Here is a 23,305-nt window from a genome sequence, read left to right as displayed (position 1 = left end):
CTTCAACCAATGAACCGCTGCCATGTCTGCCATTTACTCAAGAGCCAGTCCCAAAGACCTGGACATGCTTGTATCCAGCAACCGAGATTGCTCCAGCTTGCATGCCTTCAGCCTCAAGGTTTCCCCTGACCTGCCTGTCTTCAGCTACAGTGACTCATCCTGCAGATCATCCTTCAGCTTTAGAGCCTCCGGAAATCCATCAAAAGAGCATGTCTTCAGTCCCGGAGTATACTGAGTATTTGCCTTCAGTTCATGAGACGCCTGTATCCTGCATAGCCTCGCTGCCAATATCAGAGGTATACCTGTCTACACCATCAGATTCTGCTGTATTTTCTTCTGCTCCAGCGATTCCTCCTGAATCCCAACCATTTACAGTCGATGAACGTCTAGCCTGCCTTTCTTTTGCTTCAGGAGGAGCATCAGAATGCCTGCCTTTTCCACAAGACGATTCTCCCAACTGCTTCACTTTAGCATCAGAGCCTCCTAAAGATGCAGCATCAGAGTTTGAGACTTTTGCCAGCTCCCGCTTCAGAGTCATCAAGCTGGACCAAGTGGTGAGTCAGAACCACTCACTTGGGTGTGCACAAGGGGTGGTGCAGACCGGCGTATTACCTACAGGACTTATGCAACAGAATTCCGCCAAGAAGCACCAGTCGGGTGCTAGTAGCCAAAGGAAGGGAATGACTGCTGCAGTTCAAGATGTGTCTGTTATTGCTCCTTCTGCGAGTCTGCCTGAAATACCAAGTACTGCGTCTATCACTCCTATCAGGATGCCAAACATCCCTGCTGTGGTATCCCACGTGAAACAAAGTGGCTACACGACTGTCACCAGGAGTACTAGCCTTGTACAACCCATTGGACTTTCAGGTCTCCAAGGCGTAGAACATGTGCAGTCAAACCTAAGTCACTTTCAACCAAAAGCCTTTTCCCAGATGGATGACAGAAGGAAATCTGAACCTCTACCTCAGCCACCACCTTCTCTAATGGCTGAGCATAAACCATTCCTGAAGCCAGCATTTTCCACACCTCCCGCATGTCCACTCTCGGCAGAAAGGCTAACAGAGCTTCTCCCATTGCCTAAGGCATGTTGCACCAGCCTGCCTCCCTCCTCCAAGACTTATAAGGGTCCACTCCCAGTGACTGAGCTTCCTGGACCTTCCAACTCTGCTTCTGGTCCTGCAAGTCCTTCATGCCTTTCTTCGAACCATGAGTCTCTTCCTCACCAGAAGCCACCGTTTCCATCAGCACCACCTCCAAAGAAAAAGCACTCCCATCATGGAAAGAAGATGTCTCGTGCGGGTGGCGGGCACCCGAAGCCGGCCGTAGGAGGGGGTATACTGTCACGACTCGCTCCCTTCGCTCCCGTTCCCACCACTTGGGGGCATGATTTGGGGTTTATTCCCTACTGGACCTTTCCTCCGAACCTTATGCTACAGTGCTGTGATGATTTGGGAGCGCTAAATCCCTATTTTCCCAGCTACTTCCCTTCCGGATCCATTCCAGGTTTTTGGCAGCCAGCATGCTTCTTTAACCAAATGACTATGCTTCCCAGAATGCCTGGCCCACTGCTCCACCTCCACCCTTGCAACACAAGGTTGGGTGGAGGATAGGTAACAGCTGTGGCGGCAGGTGCAGCAATCAGCACACCCGAGGCGTGTGCTCGTTAAGCAGCTTTAAAAGCCTCAGTCTTACTTCAGTCCAGCGCTGGTCATCGATTGCAGTGTTCCTGTTTTTGACTAGTCCCTGGTTCCTTGCCTTTGTACCTACTTCCTTGTTCCTGTTTTCTTGTTTCCTCCGCCCTGAATTTCAGATTCATGCGCTAATTGATTTCTGCTCCCTTGATTTCCCTTTTTGTCTTCCTCTGTTTGCAGGCAGCAATTTTCAGTGCTTTCCACTTTTAGATGCAGCCCAGTTTGTCTGTGTTCTATATTTCTTTGACTCTGTCCTTTGCTGCTGTTACCCATTTGCCTTAGCCTTCCTCTTAGTTTAGTTTCCTGTCTTTTCCTTGGAGGGGTAGGAAGAAGTTTGCATAGGTTATTTCGTTTTTTCCCTGCTCCTGATCCTTACTTCCTAGAGGATCCATTCCATGTTTTCCACTGCACTTCTGCATTTATTTTCCCTTTGATTATTAGGTGTGATGTGCGGTAGTAGCTAGCTCCTGTGTGAATGCTTATGTTTTCCTCACTATTTTGCAAACACTATTCCCATTTAGGTATTTAGTTTTCCTTCCATTGCTGTTCTAGCCTTTCGGGGTCCCAGTTTCTTCAACAGGATTCGTGGGCTAGCTGACATTCAAGAGGTTTATCTCGTCCTCGTGAGTACAGTTCTTAAGTTCCCTTATGTAATACCATCAAGAGTGTTAGTACACAGATCCTGTCATTGCTTGCCCTCCACGTGGGTTTAGCGCTGTCAGTACCTGTAACAGCAATTGGGGGTAAGGCGCTTGCCGACTTTCCTCGCGGTCAGGTGCTTACCCCACATCCCTTTTCATATATTGCTTTTGATGTCACACTCTATTTGCACTCCTGGGTTCTAGCATACCTGAGTCGTAGTTCCTGGGTGCACATTTCCCTTGCCATATTCGCTGCCTTTGTACTCGCCTGACTAATCCTGACAGTTAGGCCTGAGGAGTACGCTTCGCTGGGGGTGTGAAACCAGCAGTGTTTAGAGTGATGTGGAGTATGTGGCGGTTGTAGGTATGAGAACAGTTATACCGAGTGGTGTCATAGTATCTCTGTGTTCTAGTTGAGTGGTGGTGTAAAGGAGAGAGTAAGCGTATGGTGGGTTATGTGATCATTCGAACGTTGTCAGCATTCCAACTATCCTTTGTACTTCACAAAATCCGTTCCATGCACCCAATCGACTCCATGCACCCAGTCTGTTCCCAACATTCCGGTCCACTCCACGCACTCATGCATTCCAGTTCGCTCCGCGCTATCTAGTCTGTCCCACGCGCCCCAGACTGCCCCGCGCTCACGAGTCTGGACCACGCAAGCTGCACAGGTGCCATATGTGAAACAGTACCTTGCAGAAGGCGAGGCAACACGCTGTGCAATGCGTGACACCACTGCGGCCGTTATCAAGGCCATCAACTGGAACACTAAGCGCGTCCACAATGGATTCGCTGCTGTGGGCCAGATCCTCACCAGGATTGCAAACAGTATGGAGCAGCGGCAAACAGCGGCTTCAGGGACACAACCATCAACATCATCTGCATCTACCATGCCAGCAAGTTCCACTCAGACCAGCCCTGTGCGCAGGTCCCTGTGCAGCGTGCGGCGCTCAGAGATGCAACCCCCTCCTCCAAAGGGGGGTCCATAGTAGCAGGGGCACCCTGCACATGTTGAGTTGCACCGCATCTGGACACATGTTGTGCCATTGATGTCTTGGGGTGTTGGGGGGAGGGTGGAGGGTGTGTCGGTGGGTGTTGAGGGGTGTTGGGGGAGTGGGAGGGGAGATTGGGGCGCGGTGGGTGTGTGGGGGCATGTGGGGGGGTTTTGGGCGGAGGGGGAAATGTGGGAAGGGGTTGGAGGGTTCATTCACATTGTACAAACCATCACTTAAATACACCCGTTGTGTAAAAAACCTCACATGAGTGGACATTGCTTCTTTGGTGTGTGTCAATGTATTGCTTTACAGTGCACTGTGCCCATATACCCCTACACCCAGTGCCCAGAGTCCCACATACATGGCACCCTCTGCATCCCAGTACATCAGAATGGTTGGTCTATGACCGATTGGCGCACAGCACGTCCCTCAAGTGCATCGCGTCCTGGCCGATGTCAAACATCTACTCCTTCCTCTCCTTCAACGTCACCTGGTGGTGGCTGGTCCATGTCAGGTGGCAGGGGTACGTTCCGCCGGATGCACATGTTGTACAGCATGGCACATACCATGATGATCTTGCCCACCTTCTCAGGCCCGTAAATGAGGGCGCCACCCGACCTGCTGAGGCAGCGAAACTGTGCCTTCAACAGGCCAAAGGTCTGCTCAATTACCACATACATGCGTCTATGGGTACTATTGAAGTCCCTTTCGTGCCTGTTCTGCGGATTCCTGACAGGAGTGAGGAGCCACGCCTTCAGGGGATAGCCAGCATCACCTGCATGGGAGCAGAAGAAGATATGTTTAAGGACCCTGCTCAGTTTCCATGTGTGCTCGGCCTGACATCGTTCATGTTCACATGCAGTATTCCGTTGATGGCAGCTATTGACTTCACATCTGCACAACTATCTGTCCTGTACAGTACTTGCCAATCCATGATGCTGACCTTGGGTGACGTACATGACTTAGGGGCCTTGACATTGGAACCACCAACCACCCAGATGGATTGACAAGGTCCATGATGTACACCCATCTGAGGGCTGTGTGGCAGGGGATGACTCCAGATGCATGTTGGGCAATGTTTGATGCATTAGGCTGCTGTACTACATGAGATTGTTTGTTCAGACTATGATGCATATGGGTCATTGTATATGCCATGCATGTGACCCTCGACGTCTACACACTCGTGACATTAAATGGCACAATGTGAATGTTGGTAGTGTCCGCCAGTGTTGGGTAGAGTACCTTAGATGACACATGGTGTCGACTTACATGCTGGTACTCATGTGCTGTGGGCAATGCATACGCCTATCACACTGATGTAGGTGTTGCTCGCTACTTGATGTGTTCAATTTGATGCATCCTTGTTGCATGTGTACTGCCATTATTTTTCATCTACACATGTTGCCATGGTGTTATGCAGTGTTGGTGTCGGGGAGGGGCAGTGACAGCAGAAATACCTGAGGTGGAATTGATACTGCACACTCATGGATGCTTATACTGCGAGGTGCTTCAATGTGGTCATGTGTTTTCAGCTTTGTGGGCATGTGATGGTGCATTGTGGTGCTGAGGGCATGGTCAGGTGATGTCCGGTGAACATGTTCAAGGGTGTATGCTGATTGTGTGTGTGACATTTACACATTGGTGTGCTGCCAGAGAGTATCAGACTCCATTGTCTGTGTCATGCATCATATTTGGTTGAATATGGGAACGGTCTTTGGCAGCATAGACAGTGTCCAGACACCCCATTGAGGCCACTCCCATGGCCCAGAGGGCAGTCTCTTTGCGTATGCATGTATGCCTCCCGAACACTTTCCCATGGCCCAGAGGGCAGTCTCCTTGCGAATGCATACATGCCCCCCCAACACTCTTCCATAGCCCAGAGGGCAGATTCACCCAGCAGCCAGCCACGTTGTACGACATCTCCTTCCATTTAGCGGGGTAGTGAGGAGTTCTGCAGCACCATAGCATCATGCGTGGATCCTGGGTATCTGGTACAGCAATGTGTTATCATCTTGCTGGCATCACACACCATCTGCACATTGATGGAGTGCTATAGCTTCCGATTGCGGTACACCACCTCCACAGCATGTGGGACTAACAACTCCACGTGGGTGAAGTCGAGGGCACCAATTACATTGGGAATGCCTGCCAGAGCATGGAATGCTATTTTAGTGTCATTTGACTCCTGTAGTGTCCGTGGTAGGGTTATGTAGGCCCTTGCATGCTTTAGGAGTGCATCCAGCACTTGGTTTAGCACACCAGAGAAACATGGTTGCGAGATGCCATGCAGCTGGCCCACTGTGTGCTGGTAGGTGCCTGCGGCCAGGAAGTGGAGCACAGATGCCACCTTCAGCAGAAGGGGGATGGCAGTGCGGATGTTGATCAGGCTGACCAAGTCCTCATGTATTAATTCCACTATGGTGGTGATGGTGTCCCTGTCCAGGCGGTACAGGGTGTGGATCTGTGCTGGGGTTTAGTTGAATGGATTGGCCCTTATACCTTGAATTGGTGGCTGTCTGCATCTCCTCTGTGTTGCCTGTTGTACTGCCTGCTCAAGGAGTAGCACTGCAGGCATGTCCTCCAGCTCCAGTATGGCGAGTGCAAGTGGTATCATTTTGGTCTTGGAAGGGGTGTGGGTGTGCTCCATTTGTGCAGGGCCTGGCTCCATTGCCTCCACCTGCGCTGATTGTGTGCACTTGTGGCAGTTGGGTGCACAGTAGTTTCCTATTATAGGGTGATCCATGATGCCGGTATTGACAGCATCATGGTGGCCCTTCTTACTGGCATCTGGATGCCTGTATGTGCATGTCCGTGCGACTCGTGATGTCCTCTTTCTTGCGGCATGTTGGTATTGTGGGCACGGCGCCTGCGCGCATGTGCGCGTGCCGGTACGGTGGTGCACGCCCACAGCGGGTCCTTGTCGATGCCAGTATGACTGGCATCTAGGGACGTGATACTATGGCCCATTAATGGATGCCAGTACTGGCTTACCGGCAACGTTATTACTGGACCGCCAAACTAATAATGAGGTCCAATATTTATGTACAGTTGGATCAAATGGGTAATGTCATAAAGCAGAGAGTCGGAAGGTCAAAGGATGAATTATTTGTCTTCATCTCTGGGCCATTTAATGGTGTTATGTCTGAAGTTCAGAAAGGTTTGATCAGCCCTCAAGGAAGGGGGAGGGAGTTCCATATGTGTGCTGCTTTGACCGGGAAGCTACATCCACCAGCTTTGGTCAATTTAATCCTAGGTATGGCTAGACAATTTGCGTTTTCAGTCTTGGTGGGACGGTTAGATGTTTTTCTATTAATTATCTCCACAAGGTAGTGGGGTGCAGCATTGTTCAAGCATTTGTGGGTTAGTGAAGCGGATTATGTCGCTGGTGGACAACCATTTATTTTGTCTTCTAACCTCTGAGATATGCTCTTTCCTGGTAATGTCCTGTGCCGTTCTCTGCGCATTGTTCTGGAGGATTTGGATCCTATTAACAGTGTGCTTAATGGCGCCTAAGTAGAGGGAATTGCAGTAATCCAATTTGGACAAGATTAGTCCACAGGCCAGTGTAGTACAGCTATCCTTAGAAAGAAAAGGTTTGCCGGCTCGGATCAACTTGCATGTGTATGCAGGGGCCAAGGCCATAGTGTTGACCTGTTTGGCAAATGTGTGGGTAGAGTCTTGGGAGAAACCTAGCGTTTTTACCTCTTTAGCCACTTTGATAATGTTACCATCGATGTTAAAAGAAGTACATTTGTGACCGAGTTTATTGAGGCTAGATGTAGTTCCCAGAATGATGAGCTCAGTTTTGTCGTCATTCGGGCGTAGTCCGCGGGCAGCCATCCATGCCTGGATGATGAGGTGAATTTTGTTTACTAAGGCCATATCCTTATCATAATCCCCGGTAGATGGTATGAGAATCTGGGTGTCATCTGCATAGTTTGTGTAGGTGACACCAAGAAGGGGCTTAATAAATATATTATACATTGTGGGTGAGACACAGGAGCCCTGTGGCACACCACATGTGATGAGAATAGGGTCTGCTGCTGCTTATGGCGAGAAGACCATCATGGTCGGATTGCTCAAGAAAGATTGGATCCATGCCATGGCATCCTGTGAGAAGTGAGCAGCTGAGTCAAGATGATTACATAAGACTTTATGGTCAACCAAATCAAAGGCGGCCGAAAGATCCAGGAGAAATAGCAAAGCTGTGATTCCCCTGTCCGTAAGTTCGTCAATTTGGGTTTTGAGACCAATAAATGTAGTTTCAGTGCCATGTTGTACTCTGAAACCAGATTGACGGATTCCCAAAAGCTGATTGGACTCCAGATACTCCTGTATCTGGAGGTATGCCACTCGGTCTAAAGTTTTAAATAAGAATGGCACTTTTGTGATGGGCCTATAGTTGGTAGAGATAGATGGATCAAGGTATTGTTTTTTGAGTAGGGGAAGGACCCAAGATTCCTTTAAATTGTTGGGGGTGGTGCCAGATGAGAAGGATGCATTGATAAGCTTGGTTATGAAAGGTGTGAGGTCTCTCGCTGCCCCTTTGATAATTTGGGCTGGGCACATGTCTCCTTTGCAGTTTGAAGGCTTAAGGGATAGGATGATTTTTTCCACTTCTAGGGTTGAGACTCTTGAAAAACTAAACCGTTGGCCAGTTTAATGGAGTGTATGGGAGTGCGGGCAGGTGTGTCTAGGTTTCTTAACGGAATAGTGTGCTCAAAAATATTATTGCCCCAAGTGTTCGGGCATGTGGTTTGAAGCATACGTTGATCTACGTAAAAACATTTCCTATGCACCTTACTGTAGTTTTCCTCACTTTTACACATGCGAAATCAGGCAGCAGGGCGTGGCCATCTTGTGCTAATCTTATCCGTTTACCCATCGCCCTAAGGTGAACTGCCCTGGTGACACTAAGTCATATCCCCCACCCCTGAAGCTGACATCACTAGACCGTATGCCCATTTCACAACGCCAATGCATGTCTCGTGTCAACGTTCTCTGCGCTCCAAGTAAAGACATGTCTCCATGGAAATGACAGGATGCCTCTTTCCTCAATAAGTATAAACGGACCGCTTCTAATCAGACAACAGAGTTGCTTTTTCAAGTGTTTCACAGTTTTTTGTGTGTGTATCCTGTGGCTTGTTTCTGCTCTGTTCAGCTATCTTTGTTGCACGTAGCCTGGTGAACAGATACTAGTCCTATCATGACTATCTATTTTTATTTTGTCATATGATGGCAGCAATACAGCCCTACCAGTACGAGCCAGAGTATTCTGAGGCGGAATTGGTCGAAAGAGAAAGATGTGGAAATGATGGGGCTTCGGTCGACAGTTGGGAGGACGAATCACTGGATCAAGAGCCTGAGCCTAGTCGCATGGACGACGTCTCCACTTGGTGTACCTGCAATCGGTGCAAGGTCATGCCAACCGAGGAGGAGAAATGCTGCTGCCGAGAAAACTCTGGATTCTCGGCCTACATATTAGAAGAAGACACACCACCGATATGCGTTACCGAGCTGCATGACTTTAGGGCAGCCTGCCACACAAGGTCCATGTTGAGGATTATGATGGTGCTTATGCACGAACTTCGCGCAAAAGTTCGCCCTCGCAATCCAAGTAACGAGTAAGTGTACTCTAGATCTAATGTCACTTAGGCCACTGAAATTTCATGTTTGTCTCCTATATTGTCGTAACTTTGATCTATCACCGCCAAACTAATGTAGTCTTGCAATTGTATGCATCACTCGCGATATGGGGACATCATAGTGGTCATCTTATGTGTCTTTCACGTACAACCAAGAAACAATATTTCTCTGTGCCCCAAACGTTACGGAATGCATAGCTGAGCTGTTCACTTTTGTAATGTGTCTACACTTTAAAGCACAAGTTGAATGATCCATGAAGTAACATTTGTACTGGCAACTATGCCGTAGGATACAAGATTGCATTTTCAACTAAGGTTTGATACACTTATCATATTCGTTTAAATACAGTTTCTATCTTTCTCTTCCGCAGGTGGTACAGGCTGGTGGCCTATCATGCTTTTACATGGTGGCTTCATGGGAGGCTCCGATACCGCGTTCAACGACGTTGGTGCCATTAGAGCCACATTCCCCAGTGACAGCGGTCAGTACAGGGGATTTGCCCACACTGTGCTGCAACCCGAAGTATACAATGTGTAGCACATTTGTGCCATCAACATCAGCAACACAATAAAATACAACTGAACTTTTATAAATAGTTGTTTCAATTTTTCTTTGAATCAAGGACACGCTCACTTGTCCTGGCAGGGCGGGAACGGCCAAGGTGCCAAACAGCATGTACACTTCAAAGGAATCTTACAAGCAGGGGCCATTGTACACATGGCTTCCCCAGACCCGCTGTCTCCGGGCATGCTCTCGTGAAGCACCCCGCTCCCCTGCAATCCACATAAGTGTGTCTCCATTCAGCAGTGTTCAGCCCTTTTCTGCATTCCTCTTGGTAACGCACCGCCCGCCCCTCCAGTATCAATGGCAGTTCGCACCTGTGGCCGTGCCCTCCCGAGGGGGCTGACAGGGCAGGAACGGCCAAGGTGCCAAACACCATGTACACTTCAAAGGTATCTTCCGCACAGCGGACATTGTATACATGGCCTAGCCAGACCCCGTGTCTACTGGCATACATTCACATAGACACCCACTTTTCTAATTCTTTATAAACCCCTTGATATTTATGCTGAGAACTTCTGTGGGCACTGAAAGTCAGCTCGTCATTGTGCTAACTGTGAACATCTGTGAGCACTGAAAGTCATCTTGTGATCACGCTACCTGTTCTCCTGCTACTAACTACCCTGCTAGCTGAATCTAACTGTTTGTTAGTCAAGGTAAGGGCAGGTCACATAATCATAATCATCTCTTTTTGATCTCTAAATTTCTATCTATTTCGAACAAATGTACCCAGTCGTTTAATGTTCGTTCATCTCATTGCCTTCATCATTGTCTTCTGTTTAATTTGTTCTGTTCTCGATATATAGCAAATGTCATCAGTGTAAATTGGGATAGAACTGCATCCTTCGCGAACCATGTCTATAAGCATGTTTCCTTTTGATGCGTGAAAGTACATTGAACGGATGAGTAACACGTTACGATTGCGTCACATCAATCAATTCTGTATGAAAGTTATCCTAGTGTATAGTCGAATACGCTACACAGGTTTTGCTTCTGTGACCAAAACAAACATTGCATAGAAAAATTATGATATAATTCCATCTTTCTCACGCATTCACGTAAAACATTTTTGTAACTGTGTACTTTTTTAAACAGATTTTTCAAGAATGCCTGCTTGTATGGTTGACGGTTGCCATTCTAAGACCCATAACAAACCTAACGGCACAATAATGCATACATTCCAACGGAATATAGATCTAATAAGAGAATGGGTCAGATATTGTGGATTTCTGCCGGGCGAGCTTGAAAGTAGAGCCCAGGATTTCCTGGGGGACTTGAGGGGCGAACCATTCCGCATCTGCAGCCTGCACTTTACTGTGGATATGTACGACCAATCGCAGTACACAAAGAAACATCAACCCAGAACGTCTCGTAAATTGCTTCCAAATGTAATTCCAACTCTATTCATGCACATGCTGGAGCAGGTGAGTCCCGGATGATCAATGAGCTGTAGGTATGGGGGTACTGAACAGGTAACTACATGAACGGATTGGTGCTTTCGGTGTAACTGTTTCTTGCTAAACTTTGCATCTTTACCTTATTGTATTACATTATAATTATACCATATTTTGCTAAACATCTGTCCCTGGTTTTAGGAGCATCATAGAAATGAATTATGAACATAGAAAAGTATGACATAGTGCCCTTCGAAATAAGCAAAATCTTTTCGTAATCGGTTGCTTCAAATGTCCATTCTTTTAGGTGAGCATATTGACTGAAGCACAGACCATTGATAGTGACGACATCACCGACACATTCAGTATACGAATGGTGAGCCATACAGACTTGCAGAAGTTCATATTATTGAGAGATGGATCATCCCACATATCCAATGCAAATCTATTTGTACCTTTACCACTTTGTGACAATACACTGAAAATGAAGGAGCAAGATTCTGCATCCATTTCTTTTCAGGAGTCAACGACACCTTCGAACGCCTATCAGGTAGTTTAATTTCGCTTTTCGATTACGGGAATGTATTATGCATGGAATTTTAAATAATATGAAATAGTTTACTTATCCTATCATTTGTTTACATAATTCTTCATGTATGGGTTTTTTTATTTATATGTACCATTGTCTGCATCCGATTTGTCTATGTTCAATTTCACTGTTTTCATCCATACCAAAGCAAGTACTGTGTTGCAGGGAGATACTGGCACTTCGACTACAATTACATCATCCTTTGGAGCTGGTCCAGAGTATGAGGTATGCATACTGATAGTTCCCTTGAATGAAAGAAAGTAAATCCTACATCTGATACTATTAGACAGTGACATTTATGTAAATGTGCAGTGTTTCAAACTTTTATCATTTCAGTTCTAACGTTAAAATTTCTACCCTAATGCAGAATACAATGCATGAATCAGATGTGGTGGACCAGCTTGCTGGTGTGGTCGTTTCATTGAAGAACACGGTTTCACAGAAAATCAAGAAAACAAGGGTAACTTACAAACTATTTCGTTTACGAAAAGTGTTTTGGGCTGGTGTTGTCTTCATAACATGTTTTTTTTAATCTAAAGTGCTATATACAGTATGTTGGATTTACATTGAACATGTTTTTACAATCCATCTCCTAGAGGCCCAGAAGGAAAAGAAGTGTGAAGACACAGACAACAAATTAAACCAAAGATGCTGCTTGCCAAACAGATTTCACCATGGAGCAACTGTAATTTGAGGTGCGGCGTGGTCCAGTCAATAAGAAGACTCGAGATGCTTATGCCCAATGGCCAGAAAATGAATTGAATGTGAACGGCAAAGCAAGTAAAGTGTCTTTGGATCATGGCTACATTGTGAGAACTCGACAAGATAAAGAAGAAACTGAATATAAGGAAGATGCTTTTGAATTACTCAGTGACCACTTCACACAATCTACACCGGCAAAACAAGGGCCACCCAATAAACAATCGACATTGATGGTTTCTCCAATTCGTGTGCAAATAACACAAGCTGAAATAACAGACAATGAAGCCTCAATGCAAATGACCGAGGAACTTTCCAAAGATCTCGACTGTGTCTAGTTTTCCCGATATGTCCACCACAGTTGAGTCACAAACCATATTCATGCAGGACGATAGTCTAATAAAGGAGCACAAATACACTGTATTTGACAGCTGCCTGGTACAGATTATACTTATGCTGAAATGTGTCCATCCAGTGAGGGGGAAAGTATGCAGGGAACCATTGGTGAATGTGAATCGTGTATCACAAGGCACTAACCTGAAAATCCAAGCCACCTGTGCCCTGCTCCATGATACATTTTCATGGTCAGCTCAACCGATGCTGGGCAAAATGCCAGCTGGAAATCTACTGTGTGCAGCAGCTTTACTTTTCAGTGGCTATACTTTTAGTAAGTTGTCCAGCTTCTGTCAATTTGTGGGACTTCAGTTCCTTGCTAAAACGCAGTACTTTAAATATCAAAGAGAATTTGTATTCCCTGCTATTAGGGTTCTGAAAATATTTTTCAGTGGTCTCAGTCTTTCAGCAACCATCTTTGGTGGTGCTCCAAAACTTGTGATGGGTCTGTGGAAATTCTACTTTAAAAATGGCACTCATTGATGCACCACTGTCCCAACATCCACTCGTGGACAGAAAACCTACATTTTCACCAATGTGCACATGGCCCATTATCATAGGAGCAGGAACGCACGAAGAAGTGGTTGGTTCCATCTTCACCTCCACACACAGCTCTTGAGAAGATCGTGTTTGATAACACTCTATCAAGAGATCTGAAGGGACTCACAGAATTCTGTCACACAGGAGATTTGGAGGTGTTCCACAATATATGCCTAAAGTACAGGCCCAAGAGATCGCATTTTGGCATAGACGGGATGCAATATCGAACACTACTAGTGGTATTAGCGCATAACAAGAACATAGGGAGAGGACAATCGAGAACTGCTGGAAACTTTGGGATGGCCTTTGCAAAAAGAAGCAAAAAGTGGGTGGTCAAGCCAATATACCAGGAAATGGAATTTCGATTTTGTGAAAGATCTCACTTTGACTGTGTTGGACATGCATACTCATGGAATCACTCGTGATTTTGTTCCTAGGACACATACATTGCCACAAAAGATTGCAAATGTGCCCTGTCCACTGACAGCAGACCTATGGAACAGTTCAGTTCCCGGTACAAATGATTAGTTGCTATTTATATGTTCAACAATGTTTATACATTGTACATGACCAATTGAATCTATTCAACTTGAATTTGGTTAAGGCGCCCTTGAGGTCTGGGGTGCTACTGATAGGCTGAGGGTTCGATGGTTTACCCCTACTATCTTTTTACTATATTTTTAGATGGGATCGATGTAGGGTGTTCACTCTGATGTTGTTTATTATGGGTAAGACCCTTGGGCTTTGGCGAAGGTGAGATAATTGAGGCAATATTTTTGTCTTAACAGTCATTTTGTTCGGTGGGCATTCTTTCAACCGACGTATGTTGAACGTGGCTCTGCCAGGAAGTTCGTAGAGTTTAGTCAATCTGGAGCGGACTCTAATTGTTCTTAATGATGGATGACAAGTGAAGTTGGTTATAGATAGTCCCTGGGTGAGATCAGGAGGGGTGGGTAGTTGATGTTCCGCGTTAGTGAAGTAGTAGTGGTTGGTTTGGGGTTTAGTTTCTAAGGTAGAGGTGAAGATACTGTCCCTTGTGTGGGTACCATGGTGCTTGCCAGAGTGTGGCAGGATGGGGTAGTCTTAATATAGTCTACGATACTTGTCAGATTGCCTAATGCCAATAGGGCACACAAAAGGAATAGTTGTAAAACAGTGATGGCATGCATTGTGCACTTTGAGTAGTCTTCTATATGGTATTTCTGGGCGATAATTTAGTGCTATACCAAATCAAATAAACATCTCAATAGTTGTCGTCCATAGGGTGAGTACAATAGAGTCCCCAGGATTGCAAATATTCGCAGTTTTTCAAAATTACAAATATTCATAGGCATAAATGGCAGATAAAACAGTGCGTTTCACAGCTTGTAAATATATATATTTAGGTTGTGACAGTGGCAAAAAGTGACAGTGGAGGTAATGTTCCTATTATTTATTTTAAAGTGTTTTTATTGAGATTTTCAAAAAAAAAGAAAACAAATTACATATTGAATAATCAAATTATGAGTAGCATTCATCAGTGGGGAGAGAGGAAAGGGGGGAAAGATAAAGAGAGAAGAAAGTGGAGCATTTATCAGTGGGGAGAGAGGAAAGGGGGAAAGATGAAGGGAGAAGAAAGGGGAAACTTAAAACAAGTAACATAACTTAAACAAACAACGAAGGTCGTCACAGTCCCATGTCTGCTTCTGGAGCTAGTCTGGCGAGGGGCGGGGCGGGTGCACGGTCCACTTCAGAGAGGTGTTGGGTTTTGTGCGTGGGGCAAATCGAATTATTATGAGGTTTAGTGCCAAACATGTATCCAGGGTTTGTAGGTAGATTGACTTTTGTTCACAGGGGTTTGTCATCAGACGAATGAAACATGTCCCATATAAAAGACTTCCAGGCTTCATAGGTCATGACCGGGCCTTCCCCAGTCTTAATTATTCCCCCCCCATAGTATAGTTTCCGCTTCTGACCAGTGTTCTAGATCCTTAAGCCATTTGGTATAGCGGGGGCCGGTCGGAGTTTTCCATGTCATAGCGATTGCTCTTTTGCCCAGTATACAGGCCATATCCATGAATTTGACAATGTGCCTGATCTTGCTTATCCACGGGTAGGATCCCAGCAAACATTCCTTTGGTGTCCACTCGTAGTGGGTCAAGCCTGCTCTTCTGCACGCTTGTTCGATTTTGGCCCAGCACCAGAACATATGTGCCATTCCTGCATCCTCTGAATTGCATCGGGGGCATAGCGGGGTCGGGGGTCTGCTGAATATGGCGATTCTGCTGGGGGTCATGAATGTTCTGTGGAGAACGTTTAGTTGAATTAATCTGAATCTTGTGTTTCTTGATACTTCTCTGGGATACTGTAAGATTCTCCCCCATTCCTGTTCTGTAAGGCTTATTCCCAAGTCTGTTTCCCATGAGCTCTTTAGGGTGTCGCTCTTGGGATTAGGTCTGTCTGTGAGCTGAGCGTATATCCTGGAGGTTGGTTTCCAGCTGTCCCCAAGGTTGTGCATTAGGGTCAGGGTCGGGTTTGCTTCCGGTTCCTTCGGCCATTCGCTCCATTTTTGTTTTGCCACTTCTCTGATTTTTCAGTAACAAAGGTATTAGCCTTTGGGGAGTCCTTTGTTGATTTCTAGGGAGTCGAACTCTTGGAAGGAGTTTCCATCGTACATATCTCCCCAGGTATAGATGCCATGCCTTTCCCATAGCCTTATGAGCGCCAGTTCATATTTGTTAGAGCAGGTATCAGCGGTCATTGGTGTTTCTGGGGAGTATGGGTTCTCTGTCCTCTGCAACTTCAGTGCTCTGTCCCATATTTTACGGCCAGGCTGAACAAGCAGGGGAACTTTCTCTGAATGTTTCCATCGGACCCAAAGGATCTCTTTCAGTCGCACCGGAGCTATTAGCTGGGTTAGGAGATCGGTCTCCGAAGTGGAGTCATCTGCAAGCCATTTGGCCACAAAAGTAAGTTGGGCAGCCAGGAAGTATCTCTCCAAATCCGGGAGCTGAACACCACCTGCTTTGTATGGTAGCATTAGTGTACCTAGGGCAAGCTTGTGTCTGGGCCTCCCCCACACCAGTTCTTTCAGCAGTGAGCCCAGCCGCCAGAAGAAAGCGGCCAGGATGTAGTAGTGAATATTTTGGAAGAAATACAGGAAGCGTGGTAGCACTATCATTTTAGAGATGGCCACTTGGCCCATCATTGACAGTGGGAGCCTGGTCCAGAACATTGTGGATTTTTTTGAGCCTTTGTACTGCCACCAGGGTGTTGCCCCGTATGTATGTTCGGGGGTGTGCCAGATGCTGATACCCAGGTATCGAAATGTGTGTGGTTCCCAACTTATCCGACTTCTGGGAGTGCTGAATTTATCGTCCCAACCAGTCCCACCAGTGGGAATTGACAAGACTTCTCCGGATTGAATGATATCCCTGATACTCTTGCAAAGTTCCTTAGTACCTCCAGGATTGTGGGTATGTTGAGTTGTGGGTCCCTTAGGTAAAGTAAGACGTCCTCCGCGTATAGCGAGATCACGTGGTATAGGCCTCCAGTTTTTATGCCTGCGTCGAAAAATGGTTTCCTTATGTATATTGCTAGTTGTTCCAGCCCAAGGATGGATAACATTGGAGAAAGGGGACATCCCTGTCTGGTGCCCCTCTATATGTCCCATGATGCCGACACCGTCCTCCAGGTTTTTACTCTGGCCACCGGTGCCTTGTATAGGATCTCAATCCAGCGGATGAAGTATCCGCCCACGCCAAACTGTTTAAGGGTAGCCAGGAGCCACTCCCAGTAAATGGAGTCGAACGGTTTGATGGCGTCCAAGGAGACTACTGCGTAGGGTTCCTGCGAGCCTGTGGTTTCTGCTATGATATGCTGCAGTCTACGTAAATTTGCTGTTGGGACGAACCCATTTTTGATCTCTGTGTACTAGGGTCCCAATAACTCTTGATAATCTGTTAGCAAGTATGGTCGTAAGAATTTTTATATCATAATTAAGGATGGCTATTGGCCTGTAGGAATCACACTCAGATGTTGGTTTCCTGGGTTTGGGTATGGGAATCACTAGAGTCTCATTCATGCTGCTTGGTAATACCCCAGTCTTGAAGGCTTCCTTGTAGACCTCATGTAGAGTCAGAGTTAGCTCGGCTGTGAATGATTTGTAGAACTCTGGGGGTAGCCCGTCGCTCCCAGGGGTTTTACAGGTGGACAGTGCTTTGATCGCCTCCTGAATGTCCTCGGTTGTTAGCTCTTGGTTTAGTGTGTCTCGCTGGGCTTCTTCTATTGTCGGGAGGCCTAATTCCTCTGGCGTGTCGTAGATATCGTCCTAGGATACGATGGAATCGTGGCTGTATAGATGGGAGTAAAAGCTTTTAAATGTCTCATTAATCCTTGTTTGCGTTGTGTGTGTGTGGTACCTGTCTGGTCTTTGATTTCGAGGATCAGGAGTTTCAGGTTCTCTTTTTTGCACACCCACGAAAGTAGCCTGCCTAGTTTATCCCCCTCCGAATGAGCCCTGGTGGTTTTTGCGATATAGTCAAAAGTTAGCTAATCTGGCCCAGGCTTCCTGGCAGTCTTTCCTCGTTGTGGACATTTCCCTTTCGAGTTCTGTAGACTTAGTGGCCGTGGACTCCAGTCATTTGATCTTCTCCTCACCGCCCTCCAGTTCTTTCTTGATAGTTTTCTGGATCCCGCCGGCACTGGCTATGACCTCCCCCCTTACTACTACCTTCAGGGCTTACCAAATGGTGCTCCATCTGTTCACGCTTCCCATGTTGTTATCCATGTATTCGTTATTTTGTCACAGAGCCCCTCCGTGAATGCCCCATCGGTCATGGCGTCCGCAGGCATCCGCCACATCGGTATGGGTGGTCTGGGACCCTTTGGCTTCCATAAGGAGCGGGGAGTGGTCAGATATGGTTCTGCCTAGGTAGGAGGCGGAGTCTATTTGAGGGAGGTGCGCTTTGTCTATCAATAGGTAATCTATAAGAGTGTAAAGCTCGTGTGGGGCTGCCTAGTATGAAAATTCCCTTCCTTCAGGATGCAGGTCCCTCCGCACCTCCGACATGTCCAGTTCTTGTATGACTTTTTCGTAAGGTGGAGGAAGGTTGATTGGTCGGTTGCATCGGAGGGACGGATCTGTCAAGGGTAGGATCATGAAGGCAATTGAAGTCGCCTCCCCATATCAAAAAGCAGTCTCTATAGGGAGCTAGCTTCAGTTGTAGTTTGGCAAGATATGCCGTGTTGCCACAGTTGGGGAGATATGTGTTGATTAGGCACACTTCACATTGTTCAATGCTTCCTCTGAGTATGAGGTATCTGCCCTCGGGGTCCACCTCCTTGGACCAGAGTTTGAAAGGAACATTCCCACTTACCCATGTGTGAACTCCTCGGGCGCACTTGGAGTATGTTGCTCCGAAGCCCTGTCCCCCACACCAGTTTGGGATCCGAGAATCTATCTCTGCGACGAGGTGCGTTTCTTGAAGCATCGCGATAGAGATATGTTTTCTTCTCAGGAAGGATTTGATCCTGTTCCTTCGCATATAAGTGCCCATCCCCCTGACATTCCATACCAGCAACTTGATATCAGCTGCCATATTTGTAGGGTTGGCCCCCTGGCTCTTTGTGATGTGCCTTCCGACTCTGCAAAATGGTTATATTGAGGACTTTGGGACCTTTCAACCAAGAACAAGAAATAAAACAAACCAAACTTGTCCAAGTGTACCAACTGCACCCAGCATTTCAGCAGGTTCTGCGTTGCTCGGGTATCCCCCGCTCTGTCAGGGCCCTTCCAGGTCATCTTGAGCAGGTGTGATGCATCAGCAGTGTGCTGACGCAGGTTCATTTGCAGGGGGTGCTGTAGGTCGGTCTGATGGGCCGACTCCCTCCTGCCTTTTATTGAGCCTTCTGTCTGCTGTCGGGAGATCCTGCCTTGTGGGTTCGGGACGTGGGTCATGATGCCTTCTCTTCCCCATCTGCCAAGTTATTGTGTTCTAGCCACATGGTAGCAGCCGCCGGTGATTCCAGAAAAATTGCTCTGCCTTTATGTATTATCTTGAGCCTCGAGGGATACATTAGCATGTATTTGATGTTTAGCTGGTGTAGTCTGGCCTTGATTGGGATTAAATAGTTTCTCGCCCTTTGTACTAGGGGCATGTAGTCCGGGTAGATGGCAATCTTGGCGTTGCCTCTTTTGATTTCCCCTCCCTTATGTGAGAAGCGCAGAATGGTTTCCCTGTCTTGGAAGTTGAAGATTCTGGCTATCATTGGGCATGGGTGGGAGCCAGGTGGTGGTTTCTTCTGTAAGGATCTATGTGCTCGCTCGACCGCGAAGCCTTGCGAAAGATGGGCAGTGCCTATTTCTTGTTGTATGAGAGTCTCTATGAAGTTGGTAGGGTTCGGGCCCTCCATTCCTTCAGGAATTCCGAGTAGGTGCACATTATTGCATCTGGAGCGCCCTTCGGTGTCTTCAGCCCTCTCTTCTAGGAACTTGTTGCCTTTCTCGAGTTCTTGGACTCTACCTTGCATGTCTTTGAGGATCTCGGTTGACTCCTTTTGCGCTGTCTTTGTGGTGGTCACGCGGTCTGTAAGGTTGCGTAAGTCTTGACGCATCAGCATCACGTCTGCCTTTACCTCCATGATTTTAGCGTCTATAGAGGAACGTAGCCCGCTGATGGATGACCTCTAGTATCTGATTCTCCTTATCATTCTCACCAGATGTTGTGGGTCCCGGGAGAGGTCTTTGACCTGTTGGTCCGATTCTTTGGACTTTCCTGCGGTGAATGACTCCATGATAGTATTTATAGTTTTGCCTTTGGAATTCAGCATGGCCGTTTGTGGTGTGCCGGCCCGCCTGAAGGATGGAGCAATGCCGCGTGTTCCCTGGGGTCCAATTGGGGGTCCGGTCTCCAACCGCGGGTCACAGGTGGCTGCTCCAGAGAAAGCTCTTGTGTGTGCCGGGGGAATGGCACCGGATGATTGCGGAGTACGGCGCGGGAGGCAGCCAGCGAGCAGGGGGCACTGCTGATTAGCATTCCACAGCTGCAGCGCAGCACCCTATTCCTTTGTGCAAGGTTCTTGTCACAGCGACTCAGTCCCTGGTCCCACTGCTGCAGGAGGCTGTGTGCTGTTGTATGCGGTTGTGATCCCTGGTGTGGTGGGTCCAAGGGCGCCCTTGGGGTCGCTGTTAAGAGCTGGTAGTCCAAATCTTTGGGGATGGCTTGTCCCCCAGTATGGTGTTCTTGTGGGGGTTAGGAATTGTGTGTGCCCCCTACATAATCATCGGGCTGCAGCGGGAAGGTCCAGCACTCTGATGTCGCTTTGCGGCTCTTGTGCAGTGGAAGAGGATGGATGTGAGGTCTCCCTTGGTAGGCCAGGGCTAGTGGTCGACTCTGTTCGCTTTCGGGGGCTCTGGCAGGGGGTCACCCTGCAGGGTCCTGGGCACAGTTTGTGGCAGGATGCTGGTCTTTTGTCCCCCAGGTATATTCCACCTCTTTGCTTCCATTGACCCGGAGCCCTCCTGGGGACACCGTTAGGGGCCGGCGATCAGGGTGCACGAGAGTGACCTCGTGCTGCGCTGATTGTGTGAAGGGAGGGGTTTGGCGTGCCCCTGTACAGGCAATCAGTCCTCAATCAAGGGCTAGGAACTGCGGAGACCATATGTGATTCTTGAATGGCAGGTGCACTTATGTGCCAGGTTCGCCTTGCCAGCCCAGGGCCAGGGTAGAGCCTCCCTCCCTTGTGTGTGCTCCCAGGGGGGGCTTGTATCTTCTTGCTCGGTTCCGCTGTGGGTTCACTCACCAGGGCCAAGCTCATCAGCTCTATGTGCTTGGCTGTCTCGGGCGGCCTGGAGACTGCCGTGCCCCAGTTGTGCACCAAAGCTTGCGAAAGGAGCGCCGCTGCACAGCTACCGTTGAGGAAGGCCCCCGGCCGCTGGGTCCCAGTTGGTCAGTGCAGGGCCACCGGGGTCCTCGGCGTGTCTCCCCGCCCGAAGCCTCCTGCCTGCACAGGGGCCCGCGTTTGCCCGGGCCTCCTGCTCCTCCTCCTTCCACTCGCTGTGTGTCAACGACGAACGCTGGCCTGCTGGTTCTCTGCGGGGTCCCGGCGAGGCGGGGAAGGGTGTTGATGTTGGGGCTCCGGGTTCAGGGTCGCGGGTTCTCGCCGGCACCACCCGGCCCAGATCTTCGGGTGCTGGTACGCTCTGCGCACGGCCCCTCCTCCTCCCTGGGCTCAGAGCGAAGTGGTGGCTGCCATTTTTGGTCCCAGGGGGGGGCCTCTGTTCAAGGGCTGCGTTCTCAGGATGCCGGTTCTGTTTTTCACCAAAGAAGTCAGCCGGGGGTGCAGGATCGGTTGCCGCTGATGGGCATTTAGCTATATGTGCTATTAGATGGATCTAGCTGTGTTTATGAAGGATCAAAAGAGGATCAGGGCAGGAGCTCGGGAGAGGCACATCTTCAGTCCATGCTCCTAAGCCACGCCCCCCAAGGTAATGTTCCTATTATGTTACTTATAGGGCAGTGTGAGTAAGGCAAGTTACACTACACAATATCAGGGCAAGTTAGGTGTACTACACAATAACAGGGCAAGTTAGGTGCACTACACAATATCAGAGCAAGTCAGATGCACTACACAATATAGGGCAATACCATAACAATGTCCATCAAACATTCTGATCCGTACAAGTTTACATCATGTGCCCAAAGAAGTTCAACCACCCCAAAATGCATGTCTCTTTCCATACTCAAATTACAAGATCTCATACTGTGCTGGTGGCAACAAAATTAAGGATGATTCATATTGTTGTCTGATTGGTTAACTACGCTTAATTTTTTCAAAGTAGATTAGAGGCACAATGATGGCCATCAATAAGGCTGCTATCTAGACTGCAAGGAAGATGAGAGGTGCTACCTCAAACCATTGGTTACCACAGAAGGGTTTATATACCCACAGCTTACAGTTGACCCCCTGTAATGCGTAACCCTGTGAGAAATTCCTAAGTTTTCACTTTGCATACTGGGACCCTTAGGCCTACACCTCCAATAGAAAAACCAAACAACAAGTAACAGAATGCGTACAAGTATATGAGTGTGAATGCTATGCACAACTTGAATCGTTTACTACACCTGTAAACCAACTTTGCATTGATTTCGCTCTTCAAATCAGTCAAGCACTGAGTCAACCTGCTACTCGACCCTGCCATACCACACTTAATCGAAAAATCCACCACCATCAACACCTTCTTCATCGACAAAATCAGCAAGATTTGTCAGCACATAGATACCACCTCTGAACCCGTAGGCCCACCTCGCGTCCCTCCTCATGAAATCTCCACACCCTGGACAATATTTAAGGCACTCTCAACAGAGGACCTGGTAGAAACCATGCCCACCCACCCACAAAGCCACATCATATACAGCCAACATCCTCCCTGCATGCATCCTCAAGACCCTTCCTGCAGAAGCTCTCCTTCCCTACCTGGAGATCATCAACAGCCTCCCTAACTCAAGGAGCATTTCCATCAACCCTAAAGACAGGAAAAATCCTCCCTTTACTAAAGATACTGGATCGCGACAACCTAGTAACTATCGCCCCATCACTCATCTTCCCTTCCTAGGTTAAGATCGAGAAAGTGGTAGTGTGCAACTGCAGCAACACATCAACACCAACAATCCCTCTAAACCTACCAATCTAGGTTCAGACTCAGATGCAGCAACGAGACAGCAACCATACAGGTGGCCGATGATGCCCTCAACATCCATGATGACGGCCTGCCTGCTGGTTCTACTCGACCTCTCGGCCACCATCGACACAGTAGACCACAAGGTGCTCATGGACACCCTACATTGGAGCATGGGGATCAGTGACCTTGTCCTACTCTGGTTCAAGTCCTACCTCACCAACCGCTAGCACTTTGTTTAGATGGTCTCCTCTAGATTGCCATTGCTACCCATCACCTGTGGAGTCCTGCAGGGTTGAACCCTCTCGCTAGCGATCGTCAATCTATACATAGAGCTGCTGGCAGCCCTCCTACCCTCACACAACATCCATATTCACCAATACAATGACAACAGACAGCTATACCTCAAGATCGACTCCATCAAGGACATAAACAGGCTCAAAACCTGCCTCTCACTGATCCAGTCTTAGATGTCCAGTGCGTTCTTGAAGCTTAATC

This window comes from Ambystoma mexicanum, chromosome 8, assembly GCF_040938575.1.
Source record: "Ambystoma mexicanum isolate Mex_15411 chromosome 8, UKY_AmexF1_1, whole genome shotgun sequence".
NCBI lineage: Eukaryota > Metazoa > Chordata > Amphibia > Caudata > Ambystomatidae > Ambystoma > Ambystoma mexicanum.
This window is presented reverse-complemented; position numbering follows the sequence as displayed.